The 27,956-nt window shown below is 44.2% G+C and overlaps 1 protein-coding gene and 1 pseudogene across 1 annotated transcript in view; one reads left to right on the top strand and one right to left on the bottom strand.

Annotated features, from left to right (window-relative positions):
- Positions 1-468: 468 nt before the first annotated feature.
- Positions 469-27,956, top strand: part of STXBP6 (syntaxin binding protein 6) — a 255,078-nt gene continuing 227,590 nt past the window's right edge. Inside the window, exon 1 of the mRNA XM_004755163.3 lies at positions 469-695. The gene's annotated coding sequence lies outside the window, so the exon portion shown is untranslated. The remainder of the gene's footprint in view (positions 696-27,956) is intronic.
- LOC123388411 lies at positions 5,677-5,856 on the bottom strand (annotated as a pseudogene).

Genomic DNA, 27,956 nt, shown 5'->3' with positions numbered 1-27,956 from the left:
GCCCTTTGGGTTAGCGACCCCAGGTTTGAGTGCACTGGATAAAACCCATGTGCTGGGCCCACTCTACTGTTAGAATAAATACTTCCTTGTCGTCCTTTCAGAGTCTTGAAGACAGACTCACAGAAGCAGCTTACCTTTCCAGCCCACAAACTTCTCACAACCCGTGAAACTTGGCATTGCCTTCCGCGCACTGTTTTTTTATCCCCCCCCACCCCCGCCCTGGCCCTTTGCTCCAGGGCCCCCTCCGCGGCACTGGCTTGTCCCTCCCACCCCTAGTCCCTCGTCTGCAGTCCGGAGCCCGGGGCGGGTCCTCAGCCCCCCGCCGCAGCTCTCTGCCCCGGGCCAGGGCGCTCGGGCTCGCCCACGGCGGCACTGGGCATGCTCAGAGGCGGCCGCGGGGGCAGGTTTGCTTCGCAGGCGCTCGCACTCGGTGGCTGGCGGGCGCGCGGTTGCAGCTGGAGCTCCAGCGCCCGGAGTTGGAGTTGCCGGGAGTTTCCCCCCCTCAACCCCTCCCTCTTGGCGCGCGGCAGCGGGAGCCGGCGCGGGAGCCGCGAGCGGCGGCGAGCCAGCGCCCGGGCCGGCCGAGCCTTGTCCGGAGCTCGGAGCCCCGTGCGGGGCAACCCCCGGGGAGGAGCCTCGCCGGCTGGGACGCGTGCTGCACACTGGCACTGCCCCGGCACCAGCCGGGCTGCACGGTAAGGCCGGGGCGTGGGGCACCGGGCGGGAGAGGCAGAGGCCAGGCCGGGTTTGGAGGGGACGCGGGGGGTGGGGGGGATGCGGCTGCAGTAGCCGCGGCGGTCGGGGCACCCCGAGCTCGGTCCGATGCGGGCGGCCGGGGCAGGGACCTCACTGCGGGGCCCTGGGAGTAGGGAGGTGCCCAGAGAGATGCGTTCAACTTGGCGGGCAGCGGGAGAGGGGGCTGCGCGCACAGGCGCAGCTGCTTTGTGCGCGCTGTGAGGGACTCGGTCCCTGGTTCTCCCCAGACCTGGGACCCAGTGTGCGGAGAGGATTAGGCAAGGCGCTGAGCGGAGCAGTTTCCTCCGAGAAAGTTGAGGATGGAGCCCTTCTTTCCGCACTGTCCCCGCGGTAGGATGAGTCCCGAGGGTGCCGCCCCGAGACCCTGGTGTGGAGGAGCGGAGTGGGTCGCTGCGCCCCTGGCCTGAGTTCCTTCACCCCTGGCTGAAATCCGCGATTCACCAGATCTCTTCCTTAGGGTCTTCTAGGAAAATCATTCCTGCCAAAAGTGAGATAGCCTGTCCGGGCGGCACTGCTCCCTACCTCCAGATCGTGTAGCTGGGCGCTGCCCCCTCCCCAACCTCCGACGTGGTCAGGGGCGCCCGGTTCCGAGTTAGCGCGGGTAGCGCGGGACGGAATCGAGCCCCACACACATGGGGCAATATGGCTGGGGTAGGCGGATGGTACAGTTTTTCCTCCGGCCTTTCCTTAGGTTTACAGCACCCCGCCAACCCCACCCTGCTTATCTTCGCAGAGGACAGGACTTAAAGGGAAGGACCAGATGGAGGGTTTGAGTTGACATTCTGATCCTTAGGAAAGGGTGCCTGGATTTATCGGCATTGGGCTCTGGCCCCAGGACTTCATAACGAATCCTCCCTTTAATTATTCTTCCTTAGGGACTGGGTGGGAAACAACAGGGCCAGTGGGTCCACCAGAATGTCCGCCTCATTCCACAGGCTCCTAACATCGCGTTGCAGGCCACCCCAAGACCCTGGAACTGGCATTGTGCAGGTTGCTGGGGTGTGGAGGATGCTGCCGGTTTCTTCTAGCTCCACTTTTTTCACTTCTTGTTTTGAGTTTTGGGGTTTTGCCCGCACGAGTGAGAGCTGTGCTGTCATAACCCCCGGGGTGGTGGGGGGGGGGGATTGAGAGGGGGGAGTGGTGGTGGAGGAGCTTCAGCCAGGCAGTGAGACGCTTTTCGCCTCAGAGGCTGCTAGTGGGAATTGGTCCAGAAATGATTATGCGGGCTAGAAATATGCCTCTCTCTCTCTCTCTCTCTCTCCCTCCTTTTTTTCTTTTTTGGCTGAACACCTTGGCTGTTGGATTTGTGTGTTAGGTTCTTAAAGGGGCACCCACACACTGTTCGGGTGCTGTGCTTTAGGGGCTTATCGTTTCTGCTGCGTGTTTTTCTTTTTGCTTTTTCCCTGGGGTTAATCTGCTTTGGGGTGGATTTCCAGCTGTGGGACTCACATGGGGTGGGTATACAGGTTCTAGAGTCCGACCTGAGGTCAAGTTTTGTCTTGACAGCTGATGACTGTGCTGATAGACAAGTAGCCACTCTGACCTTCAGTTTCCCCTTCTATCAAATGGGGACGCTAGGGGCTTTCTCTCCTTTCATTGCAGGATTGTTGTGAGACTTGCGTGAGATAATAGAAATGAAAGTTCCAAGAAAACTTGAAAGCACCATTCAGATCTTACTGTGCCTGTGCTCTTTACTCAGTTTTTTCTAAATTAATGAATACTTTTAATTATAATAAGACACCTAAGCCTTCTCCCCTCTACCCACTCCTCACCGAGATACTTAGTTGCTCAGGTCTTTGGAAATAGCTGTTTATCCATTTTTTTTTTCTTTTCCTAAAATCCACCTCTCAATTTTAAGGGTTGAGGTTGAGCCCTCATACTTATCTGAGGAAAGGAGCCTGGTGTAGATTAGGAGATCTCCAGGGTTGCCTTATCAATGTTCAGAGTCCTGGGCCCCAAAATTGGCATATCAGCTAGATCCCTATGAAGAGAATAAAGGTTGATGAGTCAGCCAACCCTGGGCTGGAGCTCTGACTTGGCCTCCAACAGTGACCTTGAACTAAGGACTTAACCCCTCATCAGTCAGATTAAGAGCCAGTAGTCACCAAAAACAAGAAAGGGTGGGATTTCCTCTCACTGGACTAATAAGGGTTTAATCCAGCTCCTGGGCCTCCCAGGTGCTGCATCTTCCCTAATCCTAGAGCAGGGGTTCTCAATCGTGAGCATCAGAGTCAACTGGAGGGCTTGTTAAAACAAAGTGCTGGGCTGCACTGCCAGAATCTCTGATTCTCTAGGTCTAGCGTGGAGGAAAGGGGGCCCAATAATTTGTATCTCCAACTAGTTCCAGATGATGCCAGTGCTGCTAGTCCAAGGACTAGCAATTCTGCCAACAGAATCATTGACTTACGGCAGGGAGATGTGTGTGTGCATGAGAGAGAAAAAGAGAGAGGTGAGGTTTGTTCTGAAATGCGATTATTTTAATACTTCACACACAGAGCTCTAGGGTGTTTTAGGAACTTACCTAAAGCATTTTGCATTTCCAGTACCTGTGTCACTTACAATGGTCCAGTTTTTAATAATCCTGATTGCTCTTCAAATTAATGAATCTTACCCACATAGAAGATAGGATTCCCCCTTCTTTTTCACACTGTAAAATACTCAGCCTCTGGTTTCTAGGTGACTCCTGAGTGGACTGAGATTGGTGACCCTGCTATTGATAAGTCCTTTCTTTGGGGATCTCAGACATTTGTGCAGGGGATGGGTGCATAAAGTTATGGCAACTTGAACCTTAAGATTGGAAACCAGGTCAAATAGCTATAAGCCAGTGTTAAACAAAACAAAACAAAACAAAACCCTGGCAATGTGCTTCCTTCTCTAAATGGACAGCTTACCCAGAACTAGGGGGTGGGGAGAGAAGGTGTAGTATACTTTGTGACAGATGTTCTTTGGTGGTCAGACCTGGCAAAGGCCTTCCCTTCCTCTGTCAATGGTGATGTTGGAGGTGAATGAGGTACTCTCTCACTCTGAGGGGAAGGAAGGCTGACTTCCGGGGGCAGCTGTGCAGTATATCAGCCTCTCTCTATCTTTTGCTAATAATCAAGGACTGTTTACCACAACCCTGTCTTAAGCTCTTCTTGCCCCCCAAGCTAGAGTGCTGGATTGAGAGCCCACCATGACTTGTTGTGGCCTTGAACTTTAACTGCTTTGTATCAGAGAGGCCTTGGGAGGGAGCCTGTTGGAGTTGGGCGGGCCCCTGAGATGACATCCTAGAGAAAGAATAAGGTTTATGTAGCACCCAAATGACTAGTTGTAAGAGGAGATTAGAACTTTAATAAGTTCTTGTGTTGCCCTGCCAAATGGAATCCCAGCTGACCACATGCTTTATCTTAACCTTCCATTTGTGCTTTGTTTTAGTTTTAGGATGATTAGCACTAGAGAGACCTATCAGTAAAATCAGAAACCTATTCAAAAACTCAAGTGTACCATTTAGTGTTTTAGTAGATAAAACTGCAAGGCCCATGCCTATCTTCCTGATGGTAATCAGCACACAGTGAAGAAATCCCTTCCGGTTGTAATTCTTCAGATTCACTAGCTAATTTAAATGGTTTCTCCTACTTAACATGAGTAGGGAACATTTCTATTTTAAAATTCTTTCCCATAACTTGATGTTTATATTTTGGGTGTTACCCCTACTTTTCACTGCTAGGATTTTTTTTCCAGTGTGGGGGAGGCTTCTTTCCTTATCTCTGTCGTCTGCTTTTCCTAACACGTGACCACTTTGTATCTTCACTCCCTTGGATAAGTCTGTTGTGAGACGGTCTTTATGAGACCTTAGTTCTCTTTGGTCTTTGGACGGTTCTGGGTCGTAGAGAGTCATAGCCCATTCCTGGAACACTGTTTTCCCCAACCTTCCTAGAGCGTACTTAAACTAAAACCCGGGTTGCCTGATACTAGCTCAATTCTAAAATACACCCCCCCCCATTATATCATTTTTCAATTTCAGAAATCTGGATGGGTCTTCAAAACTATGAACACTTTTAATGTATGTTTTTTTCTTTTTCTGTAAACCGTCATGGAAATAGAGGGACTTCCAATTTACAATATTCTAAAACAAAGCAAATTTGGTTCCTTACACGGGTAGAAAATATGGTTTCTACTCCGTGCTGTCCAGCTGATAGAATTAAGCAGCAATTGAATTAGCTCAGCAGTTTCTGGAGTACATCAGAAGAATCCTATTGGGGTGGCCATTAATAGGTATGCTCTTGAAAAGGGCAGATCAATTTGGAAGCACTGCCTGTTATTTTTCCCTCTTAGAGATTCTCAACATGTGCATCATCATATCAGAGTCTCTGGAAAGTACCAGAGTTAACAGCCTCAACAACAACGTCTTGGTTGTATTTATTCAATTAAACATTTCCCAAAATGCAACGTTTTTGAGGTTATGTGTGGATCTTCTAATACTCCATTACCACATTAGTACATCCCAACAATTCTAATATGCTAATTAATATCAGCTATGGGTGGGCTGGTTTCACCTAGTTTCCATGGTGGGGATAAACTGTGAAAATGTAAATGATGGGTGGTTGTGCTTCTTTAGAGAAGAGAAGGGGCGTTTTAGGTTGGTGGCATAATGGAGCAGGAGTATAAAGGATTGTACTTGTGCCTGCATGTCAGTAATTTTCAGAGCACACAGGAAAGGATCATGCCTCGCACAGGGTAAGACTGAGTGAATCTGTGTTGGTGGTCAAAGAACCTGCTGTTCTTTCTTGATTCTTTGAAATCACTGAAGTAGCCATGAGTTCTGGTTACCACAGAAGAGCTACTTGTGGAGAAAGAGGAGGGGGCCCAACACTCAGGTTAAAAACAAGAAAGGGCACATGAGACACAAAGAGAATCAAGGTTTCTAGGCCTTTAGAGGACAGTGGGTCCAAGTACAGAGGGAAGTCCAGCTGTCTTGGGTATTTGGAAGAAGAGCTTTCCAGGAAGAAAGGGTGTGCCCAGAGTTTCAAAAAATAGCATGAAGGAAGAAGTCTTGCCACTTTGCGATAAAAAGGCAACCCAATTTTACACTTGATCTTAGCCAAAAGGCCGAGAAGCGATGCAACCCAATTTTAAAATGGGCAACGGCCTTAAATGGACTTTTTTTTTCAAAGATTTTATTTATTCATTCGACAGAGATGGTGAGAGAGAGCACAAGCAGGGGGAGAGGCAGAGGGAGAGGGAGAAGCAGACTCCCCACTGAGTTAGGAGCCCAACATGGGGCTCAATCCCAGGATTGACCTGAGCTGATCATGACCTGAGCTGAAAGCAGATGCTTAACCATCTGAGCCATCCAGGTGTCTCTTAAATAGACATTTCTTTAAAGAGGGTACACAAATGGCAATAAGTGAATGAAAAGATGCTCAAAACCATTAGTCGTTAGGGAGATACAAATCGAAACCATGTAGTATCTCACACCCATCAGGATGGCTGTTATTAAAAGGATGTAGAAGACCAGTTGTTGGTGAGGATGTGGAGAAATGGGAACCCTTGTACTTTCCATTGGTGCAGGGAATGCAGAATAGTGTAGCCACTTTGGAAAACAGGCAGTTCCTCAACCTAGTACACAGAGGTACCCAAGCACCAGTTTCATTCCTGGGCATATACCCAGGAGAACAGAAAACATGTTCACATAAACACCTGGACAGAAATGTTCACAACAGCATTATTTATAATAGCCAAAAAACGGAAACAGCCCAAATGCCCACCAGCTGATGAATGGATAAACAAAGTGTGGGGTATCCATACGATGGAATATGGTTCAGCTGTACAAAGCAATGCAGTTTGATTCGGGCTACAGGGATGAACCTTGAAAACATGCTATGTGAAAGAAGCCAGACCCAAACGGCCCTATGGTGTATGATTCCATTTGTATGAAATGTCCAGAATAGGCAAGTCCGTAGTGACAGAAGGTGCATTAGTGGTCGCCAGGGGCTGTGGAGATGGGGAGAATGGGGAGTGATTATTGATGCGTACAGGTTTCTTTATGGGGTGATGAAAAATGTTCTGGAATTAGTGGTGATGATTACATAACTTTGCGAATACAAAATATTGAAGTGGAGTCTCTAAAACGGTGAATTTTATGAGGTATGAATTCTATCAGGATAAAAAAGCAAGAAGGCTTGGAACAAAAAGAAAATAGTAAGAAAAGAAATGTCAGAGAACTGTAGAACTCTAGCGTATTCGTTTCAGGCCAGATTTTCCTTTTGGAGAAAAGAAAATATCTAGATGATTCCTTTGTCCTTGCTGTCTTTGGGTCTTCTAGGGTTTTCCTGTTACTTTATGATCCAGATTCTTCTCCTGAATTAAAGGCGCTTTGCTCCAAGTGGCTCCTGAGTCAGTGGGATAGGTTTTGTGGCATGAGCCTTGGGATCGTCAGATTGGAGTATGTTTCTGGACTTCCCTCCAGAGACAAATTCCATATGCAGGCTTCTTTGCTGTGACCCACCAAAGCGCAATAGGCTCTTCTGACTGGCAGCTTATGTTTAGCTCCTCCCTTAAGATTTGACTGTGACAGATGTCTTAGTGTCATCTTCCAGTTTGTTTATGAAGGCCTGTCAAGACCGCCCTTCAAAAAAACCTCTGTCTGAAGCAGAGTTCAGGTGCCATTTGTCATTACACAAGCATCACTGTGTTTGGATCCAACAGTCATGATACCACAAGAGTTTTTAACTCCACTGGAGCTGAGGCTGCCATCCCCCTGGGAGAGATGATGCTTCTCTCTTCATCACTGTAGCATAGCTAGGCTTCTTAAACTCATGGGCAGAAACACCCTGGGGATCTTGTTAAAGTGCTGAGTTTGATTCAGTAGGCCAGGGCTTGGGGCCTGAGATCCTGCCGTTAGAACAACCACTACGTGCTTGCTGCTGGTCCGTGATCACTCTGAGTAGAAGCCAGTGCAGTGTGGAGCAGATGGCCTTAGATTAAAGCAGAGCTGAGTAGCTCTGAGTAGTGGCTCTGCCGCTAATTTACTTGGGGAACTTGGGCGATGTAAGTCACATCTGAGTTACAACTTTCTTCTCTGTAACATCAGAGTAAGACCTATCTCACAGAAAAGTGCCTAACCTAATGGGCATGGAATGCTGCCTTTTTGCCTCCCCCTTCTGTAAAGGGCTAAGAATTCCACGGTCAGGACTAAGGGAAAGGGTGCCTGGGTGGCTCAGTGGGTTAAGCCGCTGCCTTCGGCTCAGGTCATGATCTCAGGGTCCTGGGATCGAGTCCCGCATCAGGCTCTCTGCTCAGCGGGGAACCTGCTTTCTCCTCTCTCTCTCTCTCTCTCTGCCTACTTGTGATCTCTCTCTGTCAAATAAATAAATAAAATCTTTAAAAAAAAAAAAAGGACTAAGGGAAAGAAATGTGTGAAGCCAAGGGCTTCACAGGGGTTTTTGATTTGCCTGGATGGGATGAGAGTGGGGAGAGGATGTAGTAGATGAAGCATGAAACCTGGTCCTCACGATCTGAAACCTGGTTGATTTTCAAATTACCATAGCTTTGGTAAAGTCACTGTGCTAGTCTCAGCTGAGTCCGGATAACTTTTAGGTGTCGGGTCTTTACTTGGCTTTGATGGAGTTGATTTTTCCTTTTTTAATTTTTTTTAAAGATTTTATTTCTTTGAGAAAAAGCGCACAAATATTTTATTTTATTTTTTTTACAGATTTTATTTATTTGAGAGAGTGAGCACAAGTAGGGGAAGTGGCAGGGGAGCTGAGCAGAGAGCCCAACACAGGGCTTGATCCCAGGACCCTGAGATCATGACTTGAACCTAAGGCAGATGCTTAACGTACTGAGCCAACCAAGGACACCGGAGTTGGTTTCTTTTTGACCAGAAGGTCATCTCTGAGCTGCTCAGTTGGTGGTCTCTGCCCATCCCTGCCTAGCTGCCTACTCCCTCCCTTAGTGACCTTTATCTCTTTCCCAGACAGGAAATAAAGGGAGCTAAAATGCAAACCACTGGACTTCATGAACAGCATGGATGAAAGTTTCTGGGGATTAGGGTGAAAGTATTTGTTTCATTATCGACTTTAGAAAATCTGGGCGTTTTGTTAATTTGCTTTCCATGAATCTGTTAACTCTGGGAAGGTTGGATAGAATTAGTTTAATGGGGAACAAGGGATGAGGAGGAAGTGGAAACTAAATCTTGGCACTGGCTGTAGTTTTCCAACCTGGAGCCTGTGTTGTTTGCCCACCGGGTCTCCATTTCCCTGCCAGCCTGGCTCTTGGGGCTGGTTTTGAGGCTGGGCGTGAATAGCCCCTGTGAGAGTGGTCTGGGCTCTAAGAGGGCACACCAGCACTCCCCAGGGCTGGCTGAGGTAGCGGCATCTGCGTAGGGTTACACAAGGTGAGTCGACGTTTGTTAACTTTTGTCTCTATCTCCTTGATCCTCATTTGAAGGGAGAGGAAATAAGAGATTGTGTTTACACTTCAGTGAAGTGGACAGATCCTTTTCACTTTCTGCTGGGGAAAAAAAAATAGACATGAGTAGTTCCTCAGGTTTTAACAAATCCCTAAGTGCAGTAAGTCCAACTCGTTTCCAAGCCTTCACAGCCTGCAATTCCTTGCTTTCCTAAGGACGGCGATGTCACCGTGTGAGGCCCAGTTTCACCTTCTTGTTTGACTATTTGGTGGATTGGCCTGTGTGGCTCTTTCATGCCCGATTTTGAAGAGAATGAGATTATTCACTTAGTTATGGAGCTAGGGCTGGGCATTTAACCTGATGTTGCGCCAACATCAAGCAATCAAAGATAAGAGTCCGGCTGAAGCCCAACACACTAGGCCTCACTGGCACTTACAGTCCTTCCAGAAGGTGGAGGAGGAGTGTTGCTCAGAAGTGGGAAAGATCTGATTTTGGAGGCGAGGGAGTGTGTGTGCTCTAATCTCCTTGCCACTCTGTGCATAAAGGAGCTTGGCCAGAGAGGGTCGGCCTCACCCAGCTCTTTATTTTGAGACTGCCAGGAAAATGTCGCCTCACACAGGGTCAGGTGGAAAGCCAGCGGTATCTAGTGGTTGAGAAGTTAATATTATTCTTGAAGTGATTAATCGACCCATCATTAAGTTGCAATAAGGAAGCGGTCCTGCTGCCGAGAAGGAACGAGGTATATAAAGCTGGGGGTTCCAGAAGGAAGGCCTTTTCAAATTAAATCCTTGTGCAACTATAACAGTAGTTAAAAACAAAAAACATCTGGCCCCACAGGTAAAAATTTGGTGCTTATCAAAAGAGTTCAGGGGTCATAAAATGGACATACTTCCTCATCCACATTGCCAACCACACTGCCACTGATTTTTAAAAATGGGACAGGGAGTCCTGAATTTAGGCACTTCGTTTTGGAATAGCCCTTGTTCTCCAGCCCCACTGGGCTGTGAACGCCTCCCAAGGCTGGGATCTTCATTTTTGTGTCCCCGAGGCCTAGCATGTCTGACATATAGGGGAGACTCCATCAAAATAGACTGAGCTGGGCAGCTGCTTTCTTCTGGGATTCCCCTCCACTGTGCCGTCCATCAATTTTTCTGTCAGTCTCTTATTTTTCGTATTTAACATCTCCCTGGAGATTGTGATGTGCTAGCATAGAACACAGGTCTAAGCACTCCACAAATACTGATTCCTCTTGTCTCCATAACCACCCTCACATGCAGGTAGTGCTAGGGACTTCCCCTTACTTTCCAGTTGGAGGGTTTGTAGCATTTCCAGTGTGAGCTGAAAAGCACTGTTTATGATGGAAAGCTTATTACAGAGCAGTTCATGATACAGCTGTGCAAACGGAAAGTCTACTAACTCATGTTGGCATTGAAAAGTAAATTCATAAATAAAGAACCTACGCTACCACCCTAAAACTCTTGAAAGGAAGCCTCCCCCCCCCCCGCCACCCAGAGCTCCTCAAAATTTCTGATTCTCCTCAGGTTCTCCTGCTTCTCAACGGCGTCCACTGTAGGACGTGATGATGTCCTGCCAGTTTGTGGTCTGCAGAGTGTCCTCACTAGATTTTATCTGAGACTCATCATTACCTAGCTAGTTTCTCTAGATGAGAGAAGTGAGGCCCAGGGAGTCAAACTCCCTCGGAGTTCTGGGCTCCCCCGGGTCAGGGCGGGGAGCAGGCACAGGTGGGAAGCAGAACCCAGTGCCTCTTACTGTTCTCAGTAGGCCTGAGTGCTGACATACATTTACACTAAGGGACAGTTGAATGGGTTTGCCCTGCTTGGCATTGCACAGAAGGAGGCATTTTGATGGGTTTGCTTTAAAAAAAAATTTTTTTTTTAAACTTAACATAAACACAGAAACAAGGACAGGTTACACGGGTCCAGTGTAGGGAATTTCCACTCCATGAGCACATCCATTTAGTCTTAACACACATGAAGAAAGAGAGAGCCGCTAGCACCCCCAGAACCTCTCCTTGGCCTGGCTGGTAACTTCCTTCTCCGTGGTAGCCACTGTCCTGACTTCTAACACTAGGGATCGCTTTTGCCAATTTTTGAGTTTCGTCTGAGTACAGTCCTCCTTTTGTATTCTTTCTTGTCTGAGTCCTTTCAGTGTTGTGAGATTCATCGCTACTGCTCATGGAGCAGAATCTGGACTGTATTCTGTTATATCAGTATACCACAATTCTTAATTACAGACGTTTGAGCTGTTTCTAGTTAGGGGCTGTTATAAAGCTGCAGTGAGCATTCATGAACATAGGTCTTTGGGGACATATGGGTATGAGTCGCTGGTGTGTGTGTGGGTGTGTGTGTGGCCATTCTTGCTGGGTCTTGTGACATGAATGCATTTAGCTCTAGTAGATAGAGCCAAGCAGTTTTCCAGTATGTCACTCAAATTTATAGCCCCATCTGGTGCGAACGAGAGTTCCCTTTTCCACATTCTTGCCAATACTTAGTTTGAGAAGTCATTTTCATTTTAGCTATTTCAGATGTTTGTGTAGAGGTCTCTTCTTATGGTTTTCAGTTCATATGTCCCTTATCACCCCGTGAAGCTTAGTGTCTTGCATGTGTATGTTGGCATTTAGGTATCCTCTTTTGTGAGGTCTCTTGCCTGGTTTTCAATTGTGTGGTTTGTTTTACTTTTTATTTATTTATTTTTAATATTTTAGTTATTTATTTGACAGAGATCACAAGTAGGCAGATCGGCAGGCAGAGATAGGCAGGCAGGAGGGAGGAGGAAGCAGGCTCCCTGCAGAGCAGAGAGCCGGATGTGGGGCTCGATCCCAGGACCCTGGGATCATGACGTAAGCTGAAAGCAGAGGCTTTAACCCACTGAACCACCCAGGTGCCCCTATTTATCTTTTAATTTTATTTATTTATTTGACAGAGAGAGACAGAGAGAGAAAGAGAGAACACAAGCAGGGGGCATAGGAGAGGGAGAAGCAGGCTCCATGCTGAGCAAGGAGCCCCATGTGGGACTTGATTCTAGGACCCTGTGATCATGACCTGAGCTGAAGGCAGACACATAACCAACTGAGCCACCCAGGCACCTCTTTTACTTCTTAAAAGAAAATGAGAGTTCCATAGAAACATCTATGAGAAGTCCTTGAAACCTATAGTAAAGGGGGTCACCTGTCAGTGGTGTCTGATTGTTTTCTCAAACATAATTTCTGGAGAGTCCCCACTGTGGGAGTCACAGCTCGATGAGGTGGGATGAGAATATGAAGAGGCATAAAGCCCTTAGTGGGGAACTTGCTGAAAAGTTGGGGCGTCCCAGGGTATGTGACTCATCGCAATTATAAAATTGTGAGGTCACCTGAAAGCTTCAGAGTACCTATAGCCTATAAGTGAATTTGCCTTTTGTGGCAGTCTGGATGGTTGTACACCCAGCTCCAAAAGTGTTGAGGAAAACATTTTGGAATTTCTTATTTTTAGCTTGTTTCCAAAATGCCCTTCGAGCCTGTATTTGATTTTGGGAAATAGCAGAAGACCTCCCAGAACCCAGTCAGTGAATTGGGAGGGTGTTTCATGGCTGACTTAAAAACAAAACCTTATTTTTGAGGCTATACCTATAAGGGAGGAACTTCTCTGAGGGGGTAAAGAGGGTAGATTTAGCAGGGAGACAGCATGGTTCTGAGGGCCTGCTTCACTTTTCACTATCTCTTATCCTTATGGTAACCTTGGAGCTGTTACTGCTCTTGAGGGTTCCACATTAGAGATGGAAAGTCAGAGAGATTTTAGAAGTAGAAAGAGAGCATGATTTGAAGTCAAAACTGGCTCTGTCTTATCTGAGGGCCACTAGCTTTGCTTTTTCCCACCGTACCTCCCTTCTGACAAAGTGCTGAAGGAACTTTGGACTGCAAAGATCTAGTTGTCCCCTGCCCTGTTATAGACCCCCAGGAACTTCCCCAGGGGACAGAAGTCAGTCAGGCTTCAGGGCACTTGTCCTTCCCAAACAGAGTCCCTGAGGCCCTGCTATTCAAGAGAGCAGCTTCAGGCTTTACAACGTCCTGGCCGGACTAGTCTGACCTGTAGGCTTTACTCTGCCTGCTCTTCTTCCTGGCTGGCAAGCAGCCACCCAGGAAACACTCTTATAAAGACAAGACGTGTTGATGAATACTGTCACTATTGGAAACTATCTTCTGCAGAGAATGTAATCTTTCTCGAGATGGGTACTTATATAAGATATAAGTATATATATATGTGCTTATATGAGCTTATATAAAATATGACCTCTGACCAACAGAGGCAAAATACTGCTGAGCTCTTTAATAGTCATTCGTTCCTTATCTTAAAGTCATCTATTAGTTTTGTCTGAAACTGAGTGGGTTAATGCCTTTGGCATGTGGTACAGATTTTCCAAAATAATCCCTGAAAAGAATACCCTGGGTAGACTGTTTTCTGATAGGGGTATCCAGCTGCCTCTGAGATGTGGGAGTCCTAGGAGAGCTGTGGAATAAATACACGAAACCATCCCAGAGGCTTATTCTCACCCTTTTTGGCTTATGGACCTCAGCAAGCTGGCTTTGTTCCGTCAAGATCAGGAAATGTTGTCTAAAAGCTGAGTACATAGAGGGGCACCTAGGTGGCACGGTCAGCTGAGCATCTGACTCTTTGTTTTGGCTCAGGTCATGTCTCAGGGTTGTGAGATCGAGCCCCAGGTCGGCTCCAGACTCATCACAGGATCTGCTTGAGATCCTCGCCCTCTGCCCCTCCCCCCACTTGCATGCTCACATGTGCGCACTCTCTCTCTAAAATAAGTAAATACATCTTAAAAAAAAAAACTGAGTACATAGAAAGCAGAAGCTACACTAATTATTCTGGCTCAAAGCAGAGGCAAAGAAGCCTCTGGACTTCTCTTACGATGGCACAGTAGAGTGGTTTCTTCGTTTGGTGGCTTTCTTTCTTTATTTTTTTTTTTTTAAAGATTTTATTTATTTATTTGGCAGAGAGAAATCACAAGTAGATGGAGAGGCAGGCAGAGAGAGAGAGAGAGAGGGAAGCAGGCTCCCTGCTGAGCAGAGAGCCCGATGCGGGACTCGATCCCAGGACCCCGAGATCATGACCTGAGCCGAAGGCAGTGGCTTAACCCACTGAGCCACCCAGGCGCCCTGGTGGCTTTCTTTATACTTAGCACCTATATCCTGCACAGCCTCAGTTTTCAGGGCACAGCTCTGGGTGATGGGCAGCCAGATAACCAAATCATTTCCTGTGCAGATTAAAAATTTATTTTATTTCTCTTCACACAATTTTCCTGGATAAAATGAGGTGTGTGGGGGTAGGGGGATGTGCAGCTATTTTAATGAAAACCTTCCTGGTGAAATATTCTTTTTCCTTGCACATTTAATTCCTGTAGAGAATTTCAGGGCAGGTGTGAAGAGCCAGGTGTTACTAAGGAGCAGTTGTCCCCAGTGGCTGTGAAGATCTACCTGCTGGGGCTGCCTTCCCTGTTTTCTTAGCAGATTACATTATCCTATATACATGTGTAACTTGTACATCTCAGATTTGGACTTGGCAGGTGGATGTCTGAACTTACTCACCTCCTGCCAAAAAAAAGAAGCTTATAAATAGTACTTTGTATTCTGAGCTTTACAGTACATCGGGTAAACACAAGATATACATTGTGACTGGGGGGGGAGAACCACCCACATCCTTATTTTTTGAGTGGGTGTGACTAATGACTAGTTCCTGGATATGTAACTAGGATGTAGGTCATGGTTCCACTGTCGTTTGGCAGAGCTATAGCAAACACTGTCTCCCTATAGGTCAATGTGTTATCTTACAAGTGTCTAGAGTTCTTCTACCCTGAGAATTTTTCTACAGAGATTTTTTTAAAATAATCCTCTGGGTTTGGGGATAAGGAGCTCATTTCCGTGAATACCTGAGGCTTCCTTAATATATTAATCATACTAATAGTTAATCATCATACACGTAGTGTGTCGGGCACTGTGCTAGGAGTGTTTGGTGGAGGAGTGCCTCCCCTCTTGTGAGAGAGCGTACTGCCCAGTTCGTGAATCATTTAATAAAGCCAGTTAGATCTTACAAAAGGTGTTTCATGGATTCTGACAACTCTGTTAGTGAGGTGCTGTCATTCACCCCATTTTATGGAAAGCGGGGCCACAGTTCCTTGGGCCTGGGGTCCACAGCCCAGTGTTGTGACCCTGGGTCAGGCTCTTGACCACCACATTCTGTGTTGTCCTGAGGCAGTGAGCAACTGTAGGGGCTGGGCAGAGCCAAGGGCTACTCCTGAGACATTAGGTATTAGAAGAGGGACAAGTAAACATTTCTTAATAAGAGGTGTATCAATGTGGGCTGCTCCTGCATTTTAAATATGTTTAGTTTAGATGGGTGATGGAGAAATGAATTGCAGTAGATTTTCAAGAAGAAATAGACTGTTGTGGAAGGAGAGAGAATTCATTTCAAGGAGGGACAGTGGTACTCAGTCCGTGTAAGGTGGTTGGCCTACACCCTGGAAAGGCTTCCAGAGAGATGATGGATTTGTCAGGGGTTCTTAGGAGCAGTTTCACCCAGAACAACTGTTTCAGTAGGTTTGGGGGTGTTACCTCCTTGCCCTACTTTTATTAAAGGCAAATATAGACAGGGCCACTCTCCTTCTATATGGGAGCCCTACTTCTTCCCTTGCTTTCTTGATCTCTGGACTTGGGAGGGGAAGGGGCAGCAAAAGTTATGATAGTTCCCCTTTTATTCCCTTCCTCATGTGGACACCATGTCACAGTGCCATGTCAGGATGAAGAGACCTTGAGAAGTTCCCAGAAAGGATGGCTTGTGAAAGGCAAGAGGTCTGGTTTAAACCCAGCAGGAGTCATTTGCATTTTTCTCTGGGCACCTTTTCCATTTTGTTTCATATTGATGTTATCTCTGTCTTTTCACTCAACAAAGTACCTACAGAACCTAGACACAGTTTCTGCTTTTATAACAATTTTTAAAAGAAACTATGTATAAAAATAATTGCATAAAATGTTAAATGACAGCTATCCCAAGGGTTCTACAGGAGAGGTATGTGTTTGAGGGGACCTGGCATAGTCAAGGAAGTCGGAGTATCTTTCCTCAGAAGGTTGTTCAGAGATGTGATCTAAAGGGTGACTCAAGGTCAAAGAGGCAGGAGATGGCATTAGAGAGGTGACCGGATGTGTGAAGTCCCTGCAGTGGAAGGGACCTTTGTTTGAGCAATGGACACCAGAAAGCCCCTGTGGCTGGGAATGGACAATGAGGAGTATGAGTCAGAGACTTTTCCTAAGAATCACAAGCATTTCTAAACATGGGTTTGAAGTGATCCGATTGACAAGGTATCACTTTGGTTGCAGGGAAGAAGATGGATGAAAGGACCGTAGGAGTCCAAAAGTAGATGTGGTTAGACAGTTTGAAGTTTTTGTAGTCATTTAAGAAGAAGTGATGATCACCTGACCAGGGAGGTAAAGATGGACAGAACTGGGTGAATGTTTAGAGAAATAGAGGTGATAGGACTAGATATGGTGATGGGTTGGAAGTATAGGGTGAGAAAAAGGGAAGCATCTGAAACTACTCCTTGGTTTTTAGCTTGCATGTTTGGGTAATGGTGGTGCCATTCCATAGACCCTGCAATGTCTCCTCAAAGTAGACTCTGTGCTGTTTGATACCAGGATCTTTTTCTAATTTAATTTTGAATCCTCACAGTGTTACCTCTATGGTACATACTCAGCTTCTGTTTACTGTATTATGTGAGTAGGAAAGAGTTCTTTACAACTATGGCACGTGTGTATTAGGAGAAGCTATAGTTAGTACCAATTTGTATGGTTGAGGCAAGAGAAAAGTTCCATAGTTGGAGTAGAACTCCAGAAGCATTTAGCCATATAGAGAGATGTCTTCAATTTTCAGGAACACCAGCCTTCTGGGGGTGGCTGGGAGGGTGATAATAACTTTGTGAAATGCATAGGGTTTTACATTAATTGAAGGAGTCTGTCAACATGTACCTCCTTTCCCCTTGTGTTCCTCCCCACCACTAGTGGGAGCTGTTGCTTAGAATGCACTGGCCACTGTGAAGACTGTTGACTCTTGGTAGATAGGTTATCTCTTTGGGTGGCTGCTCTTTACCTCATAGGTAAATGGCTGTGTTTCTTTTTTCACCCAATCCCTCTGTAAAATGGTGAGTCAATGGGTGGGTTTTGCTAGATGTGACTCTGTTGACTGGTCTGTAGACTGAGGGAGGGATGAGGGAAGGATAGATCTAGTTTCTTTTTTTATTGAGATTGTTTTAGATTTCTGGTTCTAGGATGCTCAAAGCAAGCCACAGCCCCAGGATGGAGAGAGTTCTGTGAACACATGATTTCTTAATCTCCATCCTCAGTGTGCGTATGTGTAAGATGCTGGTTCTCACCACCAACTTTCTTGATCGCTTGAGAGAAGAAATTCTGGAACAGTGGTTGTCCTTGGGAGCAATACATCCACAGGGCTTTCCATACAAAATAGAATGCTCCATTATGTTGGTGATCTTGTTCAAAATGATTTGCTGGTAGTTGGTCTATTTTGCTCTTATTTGTTTCTATTGTCTTATAGGTTTTATGTTTCAAGCCTCTCTAACTTTCTTATCTCTGTCATTTCTCTGTCATGCCAGACATTCTGGAACACTACTTTTTCTTTTTGTCTTTACCACTGTATTTATTTTGTAGTTTCTACTCTTCACTTTCTCGTGGATTTCAGTGATACCATCATCCTTCTCATCCTTTATTTGGAAGCAGGGCATATCTTAGGCTCTTTTTTTAGGGTCCAAGAATAACCTGGCAATATTTCTGCTCTATTCTGCTGGCGTGTTGTCCTACATGTGTACTGATAAACATGTTACTCTCTTAAAATAACTAGTGAGGATAGGAAATAATAGTATATGCCAAATTGTCATTGTTTGTCCTGTGCATTAGGACATACAAAACTAAGCAAGAAATTGGGAAATCCATATAGGCATCTTTCAAAACCACGTAGTCATTTTTATTTTATAAGCTGATATTTGCATAAAAATGGAAGTTTACTTTTGTGCTGAATTGATTGATGCACTTTCTTTGTCTTCCATTTTTATTTTCCTTGATTCTAAAGCTTTTATCTTTTAGTTGAAATGGAATTCTCTTCCTAGAAAGGATCTATTCTGTGTATAATACAAAATTCATTGAGCTTTTTTAAATCAGGAAAAGGTCTCAGATACCTAATTAGCCCATTGTCTTCTCTTCCACACTCTCATCTCTCTGTGTACTCCATTTTACAGACAAGGAAACTGAGGCTGTACCATTCCACCATGAATCAGTAGGAAACCCAGGACTCTACTTTTTTTGTTGTTGTTAATTTAAATTCAATTTAATTAACATATAGCATATTATTAGTTTCAGAGGTAGAATTACATGATTCATCAGTTGCACCTAACACCCAGTGCTCATTCCATCAAGTGCCCTCCTTAATGCTCATCACCCATTTACCCCATCCCCCACGCACCCCTTCTCCAGCAGCTCTCAGTTTGTTTCCTATGATTAAGAATCTCTTACAGTTGGTCTCCCTCTCTGTTTTTGTCTTACTTTTTCTTCCCTTCCCCTATGTTCTTCTGTTTTATTTCTTAAATTCCACATATGAGTGAAATCATATGATGTTTGTCTTTCTCTGATTAACTTAATTTTGCTCAGCATAATATCCTCTAGTACCATACACATTGTTGCAAATGGCAAGATTTCATTTTTTTCAATGGTTGAGTAGTATTCATATATATATATATATATATACATGCACACACACACCACATCTTCTTTATCCATTCATATCCATTCATCTGTTGATGGACATCTGGGCTCTTTTTATAGTTTGGCTATTGTGAACATTGCTGCTATAAATATTGGTGTGCAGATGCCCCTTCGGATCCCTATATTTGTTTCTTTGGGGTAAATCCCTAGTAGTGTAGTTGCTGGATCGTAGGGTAGCTCTATTTTTAACTTCTTGAGGAACGTCCATATTGTTTTTCAGAGTGGCTGCACCAGTTGGCATTCTCACCAACAGTGTAAGAGGAGGAAACCTAGGACTCTTAATTCTGGCCTTTGGATTCCTCAACTCATTGTGATTCTCTAGAACTTGAGAATTTTTCTGATTCTTCATTTTTAAATTTAACTATGTTTAAGGTCATCATTTCTTAGAAGTTATTTCCTTGTGATACCTAAAACTTAAATTGCTTCAGTACAAGGGAAGACTCAGTGATTTTATCTTGTTCTGAAATTAATATAAAAATTTTTAGCTCTATAAATAGTATTCACTGCATTTGCAGTATTATTTGTATGAAAAAATAATCTTGAAGTGTACCAGTATTTTATGTCTGGTTTGGCCAGATTTCTACTTGCATTTCTTGTTCAAGCATATTGCCCTTTCCCTATCATCTTGGTCTTTATGAAGGCTGAATTTCTGGATTTGTGATTTTTTTTATTCTGAGTTTGTTCAGGAAATCAGTATGTGTCTAATTATCCTGTAGGGTGTCAGGAAACTCTCATAACAGTTCGTTTAAATCCACCTTAGTTAAAAACAAAGAACAAGTTTTATAGCAACAGGATTTTGTTCTTTCTTTTGAAGAGGCAATGAAAATCTATGAATCAGATGAATGAGACAAGCTATAGCAATTTCAGAAAGCATGGGGATTATTGCTTTAAAGGCCCAGGAGGAGCTGATAAAGACCCAGTAGCTCAGACAGTCTTTATGGTACGCTGGTGTTTAGGTGGATGTTGAAGCTCTCTCTAACTGGTGGTCTATGATCTCGCTACTTCCCTTCAAAAGCTATCTATTTAAAATCAGCTCTCCTGCTCCCTGCCCAACTCAGTGAACCTTTTTTTTTTTTTCCTGTGTTGCCCTCAGAGCTGCCCCTCAGGATGAAGAGTGTCTTGTCCCCAGTGTATTAGAGTCACAATTAATTGGCAGATATTGGCCTCAAAAAAAGGCAAGAGACTAGTTCTTAGAAACCACAGGGCTATGGTAAGAGCAAGGATGCTGGGAGGGGTGTTGGGAAGAGGTGGCCAGGCTCTCTTGGTGAGTTGATGAGAACCTTGGCTTCCTTTGGGCCCCATGTCCTCCCTTCTCCCCTTCCCTTAGGGCAGGGTACTGTCCTAGGTGCTGTGGTCAGACAGACACAAAAAACTAACTAATCTCCCCATTGTCATTTTTCACTGTCTTGAAGGACATGGAGCACTCAGATAGTATCATTCATCACTCTTTTGGCCTAAAATGCCCTTCTCTTCCTTGTCTATTTTGCATCTTTGAAGTCATTTTTAAGAGCCAGTCAAAGGTTACCACCTCTTTGAAGACTTCTGTGACCATTGAACTTGTACCCTGAGCCAGAAATAATCAGTGCTGCTCCTGTGCCATATGTAACTTATGCTTAGGTATGATTATTTGCTTGCATGAGGAAGAGGACCGTGACTTACACATTTTGTACCTTCATTGCTTGGTATATGATAGGTACCCAAAAAGGAATGGATGAGTAGAGGGATGGATGGATGGACGGATGATGGGCACAGTCAAGGGGAACTTCTGAAAAATGGGGCAAGAGGGAGAGGTGGAGGGAGGGAAGAAGAGAAGGAACACATTTTCATCTGAGATGCATGGAAAAGGATTTAGGTGTGGACAAGAGAGTTATTTCTGTTATATGCTTACTGAAATGGTGTTTAGGAGGGGATGAAGTGTGAGCTACTGCAAATGAGCTATGCCACTTTTATCAGAGTAGAAAGCAAGTAATTGGCAAGAGATAACATCATCATCATTTGATTTTCCTTCTTAAGAGTTCTGGGATCTTTCCTGAAGGATCTAGTTTCTTATGTGTAAAATGGGTTGATAACCCTATAAGGTAGGCTCTATTACTAACATGAGGATTGATGGTAACCTTCAAAAACTGAGCACCGTACCTTGTATGTAGTGGAGGATCAGTAGGGTACATGGTGGTTACTGTTGTTAGTACTGGCTACGATGGAATCCAGAGGTGCCTGTTAGAAATGTTGAGGCAGCATTCTCCTTCTCCCTGAAATGAAACCTTTTAGATTCATAGGTAAATACAATGGGTGTTCTGGTGTTAGAATTCATTGGAAGTGGGATTATGCATTCTCCTTCCTCTTTCTTGTTATTTTGTACTTCTTTTGAGAAAGGAAAGCACTTCCCTGTTTCTTAGAAAAAGTTTTATTCCTGCCAGAATTTGGTTCTAAAAGAAGTTTTTCATATGAGGCATTACATGGGGATCTTTCTGGTTGTTTAGAAGAATATATGTATTTATCTCTATATATTTATTTGCAAAAGGTGTTATTCCGTTCCTTTCTGCAGCCCTAGAGAGCAGGTGGCATGCACTGCTGTTTCTGTTTTCGCATGGAAACAAATCAGGTTGATCTGGAACAGCTCAGTTTTGGCTTATGAATGCCACTGTTTGTGTGTGCACATCTCTGTGCCCACCTTTGGAGAGCCCTTTAGAAATCAGTGATAGGACTTCCTAACAATATTATTTATTTGCTTACAGAATCATTTATACCTTCATTTCCTGCTCTGTGGACTACCACTTTTTCTGCCTGGTCCTCCGGTGCTGGATTTAGCAATTTTTGTAGTTGTTGTTTTTGTTTCTCTTTTGCTGTAGTCGTCAGTGATGATGACCATGTGTGGGTGCCTCTGAACCCCTTTGAGAATATTTTGTGGCCTGCCTGTTGATGTTTGGGTGTATTGCCACTTTTACTTGTTGTCTGAACATAGGTCAGTCCTGCTGTAGTGTATTTCTGAGCAAACAAGAAAATGGATTTGAGAGAGCTATGTATACAAATTAGGTGGTATGGATCCACTGTCCCTTCTCTCTAATTCCAAAATCCAAAAGGCTCTGACCCATTTGGTGGTGAGATCTGACTTGAACAAATGAGCTTGTGTATTAATTTATCTCCTTTAGCATGGTTATTTGTAAGTTCCCCTGCAGAAGTATTACTGTGTTTCGTAGGGAGTGCTGACCTACACTCCACTGAGAGAAGAAGGCACATTTTTACTTCCCTAAAACATCAAAAATTTTGTGGTCTTAGAGCATTTGGATAACACATGTGGCCTTAGGGCATTTGGATAAGCGATGTGGACCTGTAGGGGTTTTATTAGGGCCTCTAAGCCTTTCTTCAGTTGACAACCTTCCCTTGAGATTCTCTCCGTGGCACCATTTTTTGTGGTATGCAAATAAGGATCTCCCTTGCTGTCACTGAAGGAATATTTACTAAGCTGCTGTAAGTTGGGTTTTGTACGAGGTATGGGGAAGGAGAAGGCGTTACCCCACCCCCACCCCTTTCTTGCCCTGGACAATGTCAGAACCTCATGATAATGTGGAAAGTACTGTAATAGCAGTCTGTGGAGTCCTGGACGTGATAAGATAATCACATCCAAGAACTTCACCAAAATTGCAAACGCAAAGAAGTGTGTAAGAGAATGTGATCAGTCAGCCATTGTTGCTTGTTACGGTCTTTGAGAGGTAAAACCAGGGATGGGGTTGCCAAGGAGCCAGTTTTTGAAGATCTTTATCTACCAGGCCAAAGAGTTGAGAATCTATCCTTTGGCCACAAGGCATCTTTAAACCAGGACATGAATAATCAGGTTTGCATTTTTGAAAAATCCCTCTGCCTTCGTCTTTGAAGGGACCTCAAAAAGAAATCCCTGCAATATTTTTGGGCAATAGGACATTTTACTACTACTACTACTACTGCTTTACTTTGTATCATGCTTTAGAATTTGTAAAAGGCTTTCTCCTACCTTAATTTATTTTGCATCAGCCCTGAAGGGTGGGTCGGTAATAACTAAGGAAACAGATTCAGAGAACTGACTCTTTCAAGGTCATGTCTAGCAATGAGCTGGTGTTGCTCCTTACTAGCTGCTGCTCTCCTAATTCTATGTGCATTGTGGATTGGACATGTTATTAAAACATTTGAGTATATTGCTCAGTTACAAGCATACCCAAAGATAATCTGCTACCTGCATATCTCTTATGTTTGTACTCACTAGACTGTCAGCTCCTTGAAGACTTGCAGTATTAAATTCAATGTGCCTTTTGTACAAAGATAGGCTCACAGTAGGCACCTCCAAGAATTCACTAGACTGTTTCTCTTCCAGAGCCAGAACAGACCTAGAAAGAAGGAGCATATCTCCTTTTTCTTACTGCTTATTTTCTCATGTGTACTTAGTAGGCAGTTTGTGATTAAGACACTGTTCTAGGTGCTGTGGGGAATACAAAATGTAAAAACAATTACATTTAAATAAACTTGGTCATCAATTCAGCCTGTTCTATCTTACCTAGATCCCACACACCATATCCTTTGGCTTTTGCAACAGTTGTTTCCAACAGTTTTTGTTGTTGTTGTTGTTGTTTTGTGGGATTTTTTTGTTTGTTTTGTGTTTTTTACTTTTTTAAATGAATGTTGGATGTTCAAAAGGCTTTTTGTACAGACTGATTAAAACTCTTAGACTTACACATTTGCTTTGCAATAGTGTATGCAGTAATTAGATAAAACATGGCCCCTTTCCAAATGGGTATTTTTTGAAACAAAGAAACAAAATCATTAAATGGGCATATTTCATTACAAGGAATGAAAGTTTTAGCTTGACCAGGTGCCCAGTAATATCCCTTCACAAGTGAAAATTGTCTTGTGAATTATACTTAAAATTTATAGTCAACCATAAGTTTCTGTGCCAGTCCTGCTGAATTAGTGGTGAAATTGACGATGTAATCTTTTTCTTACACACCTGACTCATACTGCTTTTTATGCTAGCAGTATTTCCCAAGCAGTCTAGGAGCAGGAGAAAAGTTCTAAGTTATCCTCAGTCTTAGAATCCATGTCAGTTTTAAAAGCATGTATTGAGTTGTCTCTGTTCTGATTTTCCTTCACCAACTTTGTATCAGAAAACCTTTGGGGGCTCCAGAAGAAACTCTAGATATCATTCAGACTAGAGACTGGACTGGGATGGGGGAAAGAGGAAACCGCTTCCCATAGGTGCAAGTCCATTCTTAATTGGTAAGTGAAAACTTACCAATTATCACTTTGAGCAAGTCTCAGAGCCTCTAGTTCCTTATCTGAAAAGTGAGGCTTATGATAATGTTTTTCCAGAGATTCGAAGACATACATTTTTGTTTATTTTATATTTTAATATATCTGAAAACATGATATGTTTCACTCTGCATGATAGGTTTTGATTTAATTTGTGGTGTTCTTCTAATATAGTGGTACATAAAATAATGTTGCATCTTAAAATAAGTGATTGCTTAGATTGATGAAATGTGGAAATATGCCGTACCAACCTCCTGAGTTGTTGTTAAGGATCAACTCTAATAATACGTTTGCTAGAACATTACAGTTGTGCTAACAAACAAGCAAGCAAAAGCACCTTTGGATGATCCTTGACAATCTTTCTCCCTTTGGTATGAAACTCTATTTCTAAAGTGTCTTTAAACTGGGAAGAGGTGGAAAATGGAAATTGCAAATTTAGATGAATTAAGATATCAAATGCCTTTCTTGAATATTTGAAGTAACAAAAGAATTTCAGTGGAGTCTTACATTTGACTTCCTGATTTTTTTTTCTTTTAACAATACCTCAGTCACTTTGGTCTTGTCTCCCCTTACCCACCCCCGGCCCTGCAATAAGAACTCCTGTTTTGGGTGGGAGGGTGTAGAGGGTCAGACGGTCATTAATTTCGGTTTGGACAAATTGAATTGGGGATGAGTTTGAGGCATCCAAGTGAAGATGGTGAGTAGGCAGTTGAATTTATGAGTCAGAGATGAAAATGTGGCATTTTTGGTATAGCGATGGTAAATGAAGGCTCAATCTTGGATGAGATCACCTAGGAAACAAATGGAGAAAGGAGAATTGGAACTGGAGGTTGACAAGCCACCTTCAGCCAGCAAACCTGCTTTATTTGGCCTGTGTAGTGTTTTTAAAATATTTGAACAAGTTGCTATTGCATGTTTATGGTTTTTTGGCTGCCTCGAATATATTTTTTCTCTTTTGATGGCAAGCCCTAATTTCCCTTTAAGAAATGTCATATCCTCCAATCTCAGACCTTGTGCTTTAGATCAAGCTCCACCCCTGACTCCCAATGAAGTGTGTGACCCAGGGCTGGCCAATCCCTCCTGAAGTAGCCTGACCCCATGGTTGGTCCAAGAATGTCCTTGTAATCCAGGTTGGCGCAATCATGGGGAACATTGAGACTGGGCGAGATCCAAGAAGAGAGTTGTTCTTACTTTTTGCTTAAGCCTGGCAGGATATAGTCCAGAGGTCTGGAGGTCTAACAACTGCTGTACTATCAGCAGGTAGAGCTTCTCTGAGAATAGGGATAATAAAGAAGTGAAATCTTAATTAATGCAGCTGCCAAGATTTAAAGAACAGGAGTTCTCCTATAGAACTCAAGACTTCCAGCTAATTGTTGTTCTGGTAGGAACATCTGCCTCTCTTTTTCATAGTCTGTACCTCTCCCTATTGTTATCTTACCCTGAAGCCTGGGGTCTGTTGCCAGGTATCCTGCTTGTTCTGCAGTGTCTCAAAGTAGAGTTGAGAAGGAAATGAAAGTCAACTTGCCTTCACTTCATTGTTTCACTAGCTTACCCTCATGGGTATTTGGGCTTTTGATCACTAATGTAGAGTGAAGAGAAAAGGAGGCCCCAGGTTCAAGCATTGGGGAGTTTGAACCCTAAAGAACAGGTAAAGTAGGGTGAGCTGGTGAAGAGAAAGGAGTGAGAGCAATGGGAAGGAAAGCATTGATTGTGAAGGCCAAGGTAAGGAATATTTCAAGGAGAGAGTAATGAACGTTGCCAAACGCTGTCAAGATGTCAAGTAAGATGCATGAAAAGATTCTCATGAGTTTGGCAACAGAGGTCATTATTGACCTAGACTGGAGCTTTTCAGGGAGAGCTGGAGCCAAGCTAGATTGGAATGGGTTGAAAAATGAAGGGGATATTCCCTCAAGGAGGGCAGTTTTTATTTTTCCATGAAGGAATTAAAGCAATAAGACACCAGCCTAGAGACAGGGAGGTTGAGGTAGAGTGTACCTGAGATGTTGAAATGTTGATGGGAAGGAAGTAAGAAGTTGACTGAATAAATAGGAGAGAACAGAGGTAAGTGAGTATATGAGGCTGAGCAGGTAGAATAGGGTAGGATCTAAGCCCAAGTGGAGTGGTTGACCTTGGATGAAAGGAGAAAATAGGAAGCAACAGGAGGGAAGAAGCTGAAGGCTGGTGGAGATGAAGGTTGGTCTGATATCAGGAAGTTGCTGAGTGATGGGTTCCATTTCTCCGTTAGGAGGCCAGGTCATCTGAGAATTGGGGAGGAAGAGTGTGGGTATTTAGAAACACAGTTTGAAAGTGATGAGAGGGAAAGAATGAGTCTGGGGGAGATATGTGGTGGGATCATGGAGCGTCGCAGAGGACTCATTTGTAGTTGGTGTTCATATAGCGAGACACCATCTGGCCGTGTGCACTTTTTCTCCCATGCCCAGGTGCTCACTGGTGGGCACAGACACAGCCTCGCTGGTTGTCCTCTGAAGCTGGGGTTTGGCATAAGGCTGAGCAAGGTAAGCTTAGAGCATTTGGCAAGGCTGTTATGGAGAGTGTGTTATGAGAATGATGGCCTTAGAAAGGCAGCTGAGTAAGAAGGGGATATGAAATGACACTTTTGAGGGGGTCCTAATGGTCAATCCCAGTGAATGGGATTTTAATAAGGAAACCAAAGCAGAGGCTATTTTCGTCAAAGGATGGGTTGTTCAACTGGGCCGTAGGTGATTTGTGTGGCGTGGAGGAAAGGGTCATTGGAGGTGAGGCAGTGGAGAGAACAGAGACAAGGTGTCTGTGGGTTTGGATATTCAGGCCACCCATGCTGGCTGCAGGATTAAGGGAGGAGAGAGGCTTTCGTCGGGGTTCAGATGAGGTAATGGGCTTGACTATTTCTTAACAGTTTAGCCTTTTCCTCTAAACCTCCTCACCTTTGATTTCAGTGGACATGTAGCTGGGAGAGAATATTTAAATGATGTGGGGCCCACCTCCCTTTTGGTAGTATGTCCTGACAGTCATGAATTTATCAGGAAAAAAATGTGTCTTCTCTCACTTTGTGTTCCTATAGAGAACATAAATCACTTAAAGCTCTTGAGTTTGTAGCATCTTTAGTTGCTGGAATGATTTGGTGCTCCATTGCCTTACATGGTCGTGTTGCTTCTGAAGGTTACTGACAGAGCAATTCAGACCTTCCGGAGGAGGCCAGGTTCGACTGAGTCCCCTGTGGCTCCCACTGTGATGAGCTTGAAAGGGAGGGTAAGTCGGGAGCAATGTTAGAGGCATCTGTTGCCGTTGGTAATGTGTGTCGTGCTTTGGCAGGAACTAAAGCTGAGGCCCACCAGTCTGTAGCTTAGAAGCAGTAATCCGAGAACCCAAAAAATACTTCTCTGAATGGTAAGGTATCAGAGCCAGCATTCCTTATCCTGGTGAGGGAAAAGGAGTTTGAAAGGCTCACCAAGAGAAAAACAGCACTTGGATTTTATAATAAGATGCTAAATCAGATAATCTCAAAACATCCAAAGTTCGTGATAAAAATCCTCACCAAGTAATCAATATGCACAAGCTTACACTCTTAAAAGAGAGAGAATTCAAGCAGGCAGTCTTTCAGATTTTGCATCTATTTATTACTGATTCTGGAAAGATTAGGTAAATGACAGGCCAGTGTCCATGTCTTCAGGCTGAGCACGATGAGGAGAGATAATGAGAGAA

This window comes from Mustela putorius, unplaced genomic scaffold (assembly GCF_011764305.1).
Source record: "Mustela putorius furo isolate JIRA1106 unplaced genomic scaffold, ASM1176430v1.1 tig00003898_pilon_pilon_pilon, whole genome shotgun sequence".
NCBI classification, from domain to species: Eukaryota; Metazoa; Chordata; class Mammalia; order Carnivora; family Mustelidae; genus Mustela; species Mustela putorius.
This window is presented reverse-complemented; position numbering and strand designations above follow the sequence as displayed.